Raw genomic sequence first — 9,876 nt, forward strand, 5'->3', positions numbered from 1 at the left:
ACAACCAAAACGGCTGTCAAAGATTATTCAATTAGGCTTCCCCCATCAAAGCTTTCATTAACATCGTTCTTTCTTTCTTTTTTTTTCAGTTCTGAGAACGTACTAGCATAATCAAAGCTGCCCGTCTCTATGCTGGGTGCAAAGAGCTCCACATTACTTCCCTATAACACAGTTAGAAATAACTAATAAGATATTAACCGAGAACAGAGGGTCTACACAACAAGCCAAACTAACAAGATTTTGACCCTAGCACAGAGGGCACACACAACAAACCCAACAAATTACAACAAAAACATTACCGAATAGATAATAATATATGATTACAGTAGAGTGAAATAGAGTGAATAAAGAGAGAGAAAAAAAGAGAAATCAGTTTTCCATTTAAAATCAATGTTGAGAAGGAATTTTTAAAAGGCATAAAATGAAAACGAAAGGTAAAAAAACATTTTGTTTAAAGTTGAAGACTTAAGTATTTGTTGTAGTTGAGAGGTAAAGGAAAATTGGATTTTACACTATAGCTGCCAGGAAGAGATAACCTACAGGATATTAATTATCTAGAGTTGTAGTGTTTTTGTAGGAATAGTACAAGAATAGTAATATGATACTTTTTTAAATATATTTTTTATGCCGCTTTTACCTAAACATTTTTCTGAACCGCGGAAAAAAAATTACTCTATCGATTATTTTAACGAAGAAGAGGTACAGATTAATGTACAAATATTTTTTTTTGAAAAAAAAAAACATGGCCATTATTATCATAGATCAGTAGGCTCTACTTTTTACAAAGCTTATATCAACTCCGCGCCACTAAGTCTGTATGTATTTCTGGTAAAAAGTTTGGACTCATTATTTCTCCCACAACCAATCTCGGATCAAGCTGAAATTTTGCATAATTATTTCTTTTACCTGAAACATATGATTAAACAAGATTGAGTCGGTTACGCGTAGGACGCAGTTATCTTCTCTTTTGAAGTAGCTTTTATTGTTTATAGAGTAAAAGTACAGTTCCCCTTTCAGACCTTGTGGTCTATAGAGCAGATGATGTAAAGGTCATCTGTTTCTGTGGCCTACGGTTAACGAGGGTGTCATGGGGCCAGCACAACGACCAACAGCCTTTACTTTCCCCAACTAATGTCAGGTACCCTTTAGGGCTGGGTGGACTCAGAGGCGCCCGAAGATCCCGAAATTAAAAATCCCAGTCTTCACCAGGATTTGAACCCCGGAAGTTAAGCGCTTTACCGCTCAGCCACCGCGCCTCCCATTGTTTATAGAAGGTAGGGTATTAAACAACGCATTAATTTTTAATTTGCTAAAAAGGTAATGGTGATGTTTTATTATTAACAAGCTATATTTAGACTATTTGCATTGTTCGCATTAAGTATTCAACAGTTTATACATTCAATTTTAAATACTATACACGAAAAGAAACTAAACAAGGTTACAAAAGACAGTTTGTGTGGAAACACAAACTCAAAATCGGCCCCCGAAGTGGTCCACCCAGGCAGGCTTCAATATTTTCAGAAAGAACATCCAAATGAAATTATATCAAAGACAAATGAGATAAGAATGGAGAAAGAAGGTTAACAGATCTTGTGTAGTGCCCCAACGGTCCCGCAGATCAAAGGATAGGTGCAAGTGAATGCAAAGTTAGATGTGAACCTGGCCTAACTAGTTCCCCTTTTAGACCTTGTGGTCTATAGAGCAGATGATGTAAAGTTCATCTGTTTTTGTGGCCTACGGTTAGCGAGGGTGTCATGAAGCCAGCACAACGACCAACCGCCTATACTTTTCCCCAACTAATGTCAGGTACCCATTAGAGCTGAGTGGACTAGAGGCGCCCAAAGATTCCAAAGTTGAAAATACCAGTCTTCAACAGGATTCGAACCCGGGACCCCCGGTTCGGAAGCCAAGCGCTTAGCCGCCGCGCCTCCCCTGGCCTAACTGATGTCTTATAATTGATCTAATTGTTTTGAAAAGGCTCAATCTCTTATTCGAATCCTCAAAAAAAAAAAAAAAAAAATAAAAAAGAAATTCCGCAATAAAAAAATGTTCAGAAAAATGAAGTTTATAAGATTACTATTTATTTTAAATTAGGTCTAACTAATAATGCAAACTAATTAGCTTTTTCTCTTTAAAAAACTGCTTGCATAACTGATTTTAAAAATTAGATTTTTCGCTTTCAGAAAAAAAAAAGTAGCCGATGCATCAGAACTTTGAATGGTCTAAAATATTGTGATGTCGGATTTTCAATATGTTTTCTAGTTTATGAGATCTAAAGGGGACAGACGGACAGACATTTCGCACAAAACTAATAGCGTCTTTTCCCCTTTCGGGGGCCGCTAATAAAAACAACAACAAATAATCAATTAACTATTGGTAATTAATTATTTTGTTTGGTATCTCTTACAAGGAACAGAAATTGTACTTGACTGAAGTGGTGGTATAAGCTGAATTAGCCCCCTTAAAGGTCGCCGCTCTAAATAAAAAAAAAAAAAAGCAATATATAACTATACAATCTTCTCTAGTTATAAGCACCTCACTACCAGAGTGGTTAGCACGACAGCCCAAGGAAGTGTTAGACACGACCTCGATTTCAGGTCTTTCCCCCCCCCCCTTTTTTTTTTTTGTTTTTGATTTTCGTAAATGCTTTTAAAAACCAATAACAGTAAAATTCACCCAGATATCCCTTTCTTTCTTACAGCTCCCTCAAATTTTCCAGACAAGTCATAGCGTAGTGAGAAAACTAAAAGCATGAAATAGCGCTAAACAAATACAATTGGTAAAAATATTTCTAATCGCCCATATTAGTTGTTGTTGGTCTAGCTCTATTACAAATTTAATTACATGACTGATCAAAACTAATTGATACAATTACACTTCGTATAAGCTTTTTTGTTGTTGTTGTTGTTTTTTTAATGTATTTTTTATGATTTTCTTGTTATTCTGATTTCCCATATATTAAAATACTAGAGAAATATTAGCAAGACAAACACAAGACAAACACAAGACAAACACAAGACAAGCAAACAAAAAGATTCAAACGTTTTCGGTCAGATGAACTCAGTTTTTATTCAATTTTTGAAATCTTTATTAGTAGTACAACTTGATATTACAATACTACATATCTAAGTTTCCTTGAGAGCTCAACACTTGAGATACATGCTATTTTGTTCTTGTTGTGTTTTGTCAGAAGCCTCTAACACTTGTTGCTTGAATCTGTTTCGGTTCTGACATTTGGTTTTTAGTTTCATGCCCAATTTTTTTTTATTGTTATACATTTCTTGACAGTCAACAGAAGTTTAATGAGTACATCTTTGTGAGCTGTCGTCATGTTGGAGCCATTTTGGCTGTTGAGAAAAGAGAGAGACTGAATCACTTTGGCTGTTGACAAGAGAGAGAGAGAGAGAGAGAAAGAGAGAGAGAGATTAAATCACTTTGGCTGTTGAGAAAAGAGAGAGACTGAATCACTTTGGATGTTGACAAGAGAGAGAAAGAGAGAAAGAGAGAGAGAGATTAAATCACTTTGGCTGTTGAGAAAAGAGAGAGACTGAATCACTTAGGCTGTTGACAAGAGAGAGAGAGAAAGAGAGAGAGAGAGATTAAATCACTTTGGCTGTTGAGAAAAGAGAGAGACTGAATCACTTTGGCTGTTGACAAGAGAGAGAGAGAGATTAAATCACTTTGGCTGTTGAGAAAAGAGAGTGAATCACTTTGGCTGTTGACAAGAGAAAGAGAGAGAGAAAGAGAGAGAGAGAGATTAAATCACTTTGGCTGTTGAGAAAAGAGAGAGACTGAATCACTTTGGCTGTTGACAAGAGAAAGAGAGAGAGAAAGAGAGAGAGAGATTAAATCACTTTGGCTGTTGAGAAAAGAGAGAGACTGAATCACTTTCGCTGTTGACAAGAGAGAGAGAAAGAGAGAGAGAGAGAGATTAAATCACTTTGGCTGTTGAGAAAAGAGAGAGACTGAATCACTTTGGCTGTTGACAAGAGAGAGAGAGAGAGAAAGAGAGAGAGAGAGAGATTAAATCACTTTGGCTGTTGAGAAAAGAGAGAGACTGAATCACTTTGGCTGTTGAGAAAAGAGAGAACTGTTATTGCTGTGGTTGTTGAAAAAAGAATTATCCAGATAATACACAAGGTTGACGATCTATTAACTATTCTCAAATAGCTGACAGTTTGTTGACATCTTTTAATGTTAGGTGAGCCCGGTGACTTCAGCGACAACGTCAGAACGTACATCTAAATGGGGCATGGACAATAATGTACCGACTCATTCACAAAATAAACCTTGCACATTGGAAGTTTCTGGAATCAGGCACACAAACATATGCACCCTCAGGTAGGTGCAAGGCGGATTCCGAGTAGCCGAATTCTAGCCATTTTTTTGCACCATCAGATCAATAAAATCGAAGTAGCAACTGAACACGTGACTAAAGTACAGTTGTAGTAGGCTAGCATTGGCTTATCAGGAATTGATGGCTGTTCATGTACGTGCACCTCTCTGAATTCTGGGTAGTCACATTTTAGCCAGTTTTTTACAACTTCAACTCAATTAACTTCTGCTAGGAAGCAACTTAACATGTAGTGCTTCCATTCAAATAAAGTTAATAAGGATAAGCTATTGTTGTAATAAACTAGAATAAGGGCTGAATAAGCTAATCTGTAGTTCATGTCCGACCATTACGCTTTATTATAGGTTTGCAATTCAATATTCTATAGCACGTTAGTCGTGACGATTTGTTTTCATTTGCACATAATTCTAGTTATAATTATATTTAGTAAAGGCCTAGACTATGATAAAATTTTTGTTGTTGTTGTTTCTTGTCCCGGATGAAAACTTCTCACCAGCTGGCTTTCGATTTGCTATAAGTGAACGTTTCTTTGAACCAGATGTATTTCCGTCTTGCGGTGTTGAGGTCATTGTTAGCACTCGATCAAATAGCAGAACGAACACGTCCACCAGTTGACTAGAGAAGAGATGTAAGAAAGTTCTTCACATACCATCGTCTGAGTCGAAATGTTGATATGTATCGACGGAGCACTGGCAGCAGCAAGAAACCAAAATATACGAGCAGCAGCATCAGGAATTAACTGCGTTTTCTTTGTATTTCGGTAATGATACTGCAGATATCTCAGCCACTGAATAGATATGTTTAAGCGTTGGATTTGCTGATGGCGATTGTACTCGAGAAGAATTCGTTGGTTTTACCATTGTTGTTTAGAGAGACGCACTGCCTGTGTCTAACGTCATTGTCAGCGAATACATTATCTGCATTTTACACACGAACAAACTACTCGGCCAAGGTTACGATGGCTGCCTCGTAATGGATAGCATTCAGAACTGTGTTCAGGCAAGGATGAGTGAAAAATATATTTTAAAAAAGCAGCCTTAGTCCATTGCGCAAATCACAGACTTAACCTTGTTATCAATGACCTGCATGACGTTTCAGTTATCCATAATGCTGTTGGTCTCAAGCCTGAGCGTTGGTGTTAAATTTATCTCGTTTGTGTTTGACACGATAGACTGAGAAATACGAATTCATTCGCGCTTTAAGTCACAACTTTGAGAATATCTTTGACTGTTTGGCGTATTTTAAAATAGCGGCTGTAAGTGAAACCAGACAAATTGCTTATGTGTAATCAGTGCCTGCTTCTCACGTGTTTCTGACTTGTTTTTTTTTAATTGTAGTCAATTATTCATCATCTGTTCTTGAACCAGTTTCCGTGACGTTGCAGTCTATCCATCTTAGCATAAGCTCAACAACACATCAGGAGTCACACTAGTGACATAATCACAAACCAACTTGACCATGCTGAGGAACACTTCAAGGATGGCATCTTGAGGAAGGCGAGACTGCTGGTCAACTAACTTGGTCTTGAGTTGGTGCTGCCCGAGAGTTTAAAGTCGACAGACACAACGAGCAATAACAAGTTTGGATTATGGGATTATTTACAAAACACATGACTTTACACTCCGCATCTTGATTTGTGTTTCTTCATTAACGTCTCGATTTTCAAGCAATACTAATGCTCAGTTCAACCTGTTTTGTCTACAGCCTAAATCGATACAATAATTGCAACGTAAAGAAGAATACCAGAACTGCTAGATAAGCTTTTGTCGCCGGCTTTTCCATCGCGACGAGAAGCAATGCAGTAGTAGAGTAAAGTTTAGTAAAGTTATGGACAATTTTGGCAGTGTTTACATTTTTGTTTGATCGACCGTCGGGTAGCATGGATAAATTTACCAAAGCGTTCTTATTTGTTCATATGTTGTGTTTTTATTTCATGAAACAAGTATTTACAGTGAACTTAATAGCGTATAGGTATGGGGGGGGGGGGGCACCAGTTCTTTTCTTTAATATTCTCTGTAATAAAAAAGTTGAAGCTACGACTTTGAGCCATAGGTGGCAACTTGCAACCCCCTGCAAAAAAAAAAAAAACCTGCGGGCGCCCATGCACACAAGCCCAATGTAATCAAGCTCACAAGCCCAATGCTATCAGGCACACAAGCCCAATGTAATCAGGCAAACAATGTAATCAGGCACACATTGTAATCAGGCGCACTGATTAATGTCTAATGTAAATCAGAATCCGCTGAACGTATTAAAAAGGTGGGGAAAATTTGGTCAGATTTCTAAGCACTGCATTGTTTGTTAATTACTAGACCAGATCACAAGACATGAAGACACCAATGAGAAAGGATGCCCCAGCATTGCTCTTAAACCGACCACTATTTCTGCCACACTTTGCACTATCTTATTCACTCGACGGTGGTTGCGAAATGTCATCTTGTCGTTGATTGAACCAGGGCATGAGTATGTTGAGCCTTTCGCAGCACTTTCTGCATTATTCGAAGTTTATTCGTCTGTCGGCTATCCTCTTAGAGTTGTAGCCTGAAAGGAGCAACTGTGGATTTTTGTTCTCCCTATCATGGCTGTCAGTTTCACATTTCTTGATGAAGCTTTGAGAATATCTTTAAATCTCTTGTATAGACCCCATAAAAAACGTCCTCTATATCTCCCCATTAATAGTCCTTTAGGAGAAAGTCAACAATCAGACATAGGAATTACATGTCCAGCCCATTACAATAGGGACTTTTTTTTTGCAATGAAACGGATGCTGTCGACGGATGTGGTCAAACTAATATGCCTAGTGTATTTTTCTTGGAAGCTTATGTGGTTGGAATTAACTCTTTCTCTCCCAACTAACGATACCAACGTTGATTCCACCAGAATGTGGTAAATAATTACGGAGAGAAAGAGTTAAGATGTTTGGTACAGCGGTTCTATAAAGTCCAGGACTCTAAAACATTTAGCCTTAAAAGTGAGAGAAGGTCTACAGCGCTGTAGACCTTTAAGATTGTTAATATGCAAAGTCCTTTCCTTAACCATACTTATTCGTGAAGTCTGCAAAAGGCGCTATGGAACGTGAAGTCTACCTCATCCTTTGATTGGCATTTATTGATATACTACTTCCTAAATGTGTATAGGGGGGTTCCTCAGTAGTAGAAATACCGCTTTCAATTGGGCAGTAGAAATCGAATTTGATCTCTGCTCAGAGCACTGCTTTCACAAGTAGTTGTCAGCATGCAATTAACTTGCAAATACCAGGCGTGGGTTCTGAGCACTGCCTCCACTAGTCCACGTTCCTACATATTGTTACTCAGTACTTATTTGGAAAGAGCATAGCTCTCAGAGCAAAAATCACATCGATCCCGCATTGATCATGGTGGTCATTCGCGGGCGAATCCTGGACTGCAGAATTAGAAAGAAAGATCCTAGCCATGGAATTAAAATGTTACAGAATGGTTTTAGGCATCACGTAGATCTACACAAATCTGATTACAAACATGGAAACAGAATCACAGTGACGATGGACTTCTGACGACAAAAAAACAAGAAGTTAACACTCGATGGCCATGTAATGAGATCTTCGGGGCTCGCAACAACTTTTCTATACCAGAGAAAAGAAAAGCAAGAGCGATGGCAGGACCCAAAGAGATGGCAGGACAATATTAAGGCATGGACGGTGTCCGGACTCAGTTCTGGTCAGCCTGGGACTCCTGTTAACTAAAGAGGAGAAGGGGGACAATTCAGGTTGTTGACTTTTGTTTTGTGAGATGTTTGTTGAATGGGATGTAACTCATAGTAAAACTGTGTTTATTGTTTCTAGTCCAGGACTGTTGGACTTTAGTTTCTAGAGTTGATGTTTAGACTTTAAAGAAGAAAAGAACCTTGACAGACTGGCCTAACTATAGAAGAGAATCTTATACCTGTAAAAGACGAAGATAAATGGATAAAGAGGGTCGACATATCATGTGTGGTGCCCCAACAGACTGAGATAAGGAAAATGAAGATATAGATCTAGATATACGATATACGTACAGTTTGTTTGTTAATCAATACTTACACAGAACAGATTACCACTGTGACTGTGCACATACATACACTGCTTTTAAAATGGTCATCACGATGTCAAGGATATTGACCAGCTGAAATATTTGATTATAAGACAACATTGTGCTAGATCTTGAGTGTAATGTAGATTTCAATAGTTTAAGGAGTATAATTATCTAATCTATTAGATGTAAAATATCTTGAGTATAATAGAGTAGACGTATGTTTATAAAATCGTAGTCATAGACATTTACTTACTTCCGTTAAACGCTAGCTCTAATCGGTGACGTGAATGATAGTCAATGGAGATTTCTCCGAAGAAAAGCAAACACAATTTCTAAAAGAAGATTTCTCAGAAGATCAGCAGAGGAGCAGCTACAAAAACTGTTACCAGTACAAATTGGGATCTGAAGTTTGGAGACACGACAGATGCTCTTACATGTCAGATACTTGATGGCAATTAGAAAAGATCAGACTATTATAATCCGTACTTTGACGGGAGAGGGATTGATTGGAGCCTTCATTTGATAGGTTCCAAGAAGACTTTGACTTCCAGATGTCCACATTGTAATGAGCACATAGAAAATATTGAGCACTGCAACAGTTTTGACAAAGACCTAGTCCAAGAGGAAACATGATCAAATGAGGTCTCTGTTTGTACGGAAACAGAAAGCCTAAAAAAAAAAGCTAAACGTTTGGGTCATGCAGTCATGCATGATGAAATACCAATGGTAACAATGTGTCGGCTGGTGCGCCGAAACAGACAACAGATAACTATAACACCTTCTAATTTTATAAGCACTTCACTGGCACAATGGTTTGTGTATTAGCTCAAGGAGGCTTTAAGTCCTCGGGTTCAAATTCAAGACGTACAACTTTTTTTTTTTAAAAATTGTTAGAAGCTCTAATGACCTCTTGATACTACTACGGGCTATTTCTAGCATAGTATTTACAGTGCTTCATTACAGTCTGTAGGTCCTGGTGAAAAGATTGGGGGGAAAGAGAAGTCATATATAGGTAGATTATACAAGGGCTGCCAAAGTACCCAAGCTCATTTCTTTTTTTTTCTTTCCCCTCGGGCCGACTGCCATCATCTCACCCGATGCACTTACGAGTGTACGAGCATTGGTTCTACTAATTGTACACAGGCTGTGCGATGACGTTTCAACGAAATTGGGTTAAGCTCAACTCACAACTGCGTGACTTATTTAGACGTAAGACCTCACGGAATGACGTCATGTCCACAGTCACTACTCCGTGTATCAACCTCCCCCCAAGAAGCTCCTTTTCACACACACACAAATATCCACACATCCATAAACAATAACACACACACACACAGTCTCTACTAGCTGTATTCCCAACATTTCTTTGCTGGTTATGCGTCAGGAGGAATTTCCCATCGACTCTTTGCTCCATGGAGCCTGGTTATCACAAAAATAGTTGATCGTCTGAGCAAGTGTGCTTATAGAGACGAC

The 9,876-nt window shown here is 38.2% G+C and overlaps 1 long non-coding RNA gene across 1 annotated transcript; it reads right to left on the bottom strand.

Moving 5' to 3' along the window:
• Window positions 1-3,043: 3,043 nt before the first annotated feature.
• LOC129923878 (uncharacterized) lies at window positions 3,044-8,647 on the bottom strand. Its single transcript, XR_008775824.1, has 2 exons — window positions 8,412-8,647; window positions 3,044-3,347 (listed from the first exon to the last, which is right to left on the bottom strand). It is a non-coding gene; the product is annotated as an uncharacterized LOC129923878 (long non-coding RNA).
• Window positions 8,648-9,876: the final 1,229 nt, after the last annotated feature.

The sequence above is a fragment of the Biomphalaria glabrata genome, chromosome 18 (assembly GCF_947242115.1).
Source record: "Biomphalaria glabrata chromosome 18, xgBioGlab47.1, whole genome shotgun sequence".
NCBI classification, from domain to species: domain Eukaryota; kingdom Metazoa; phylum Mollusca; class Gastropoda; family Planorbidae; genus Biomphalaria; species Biomphalaria glabrata.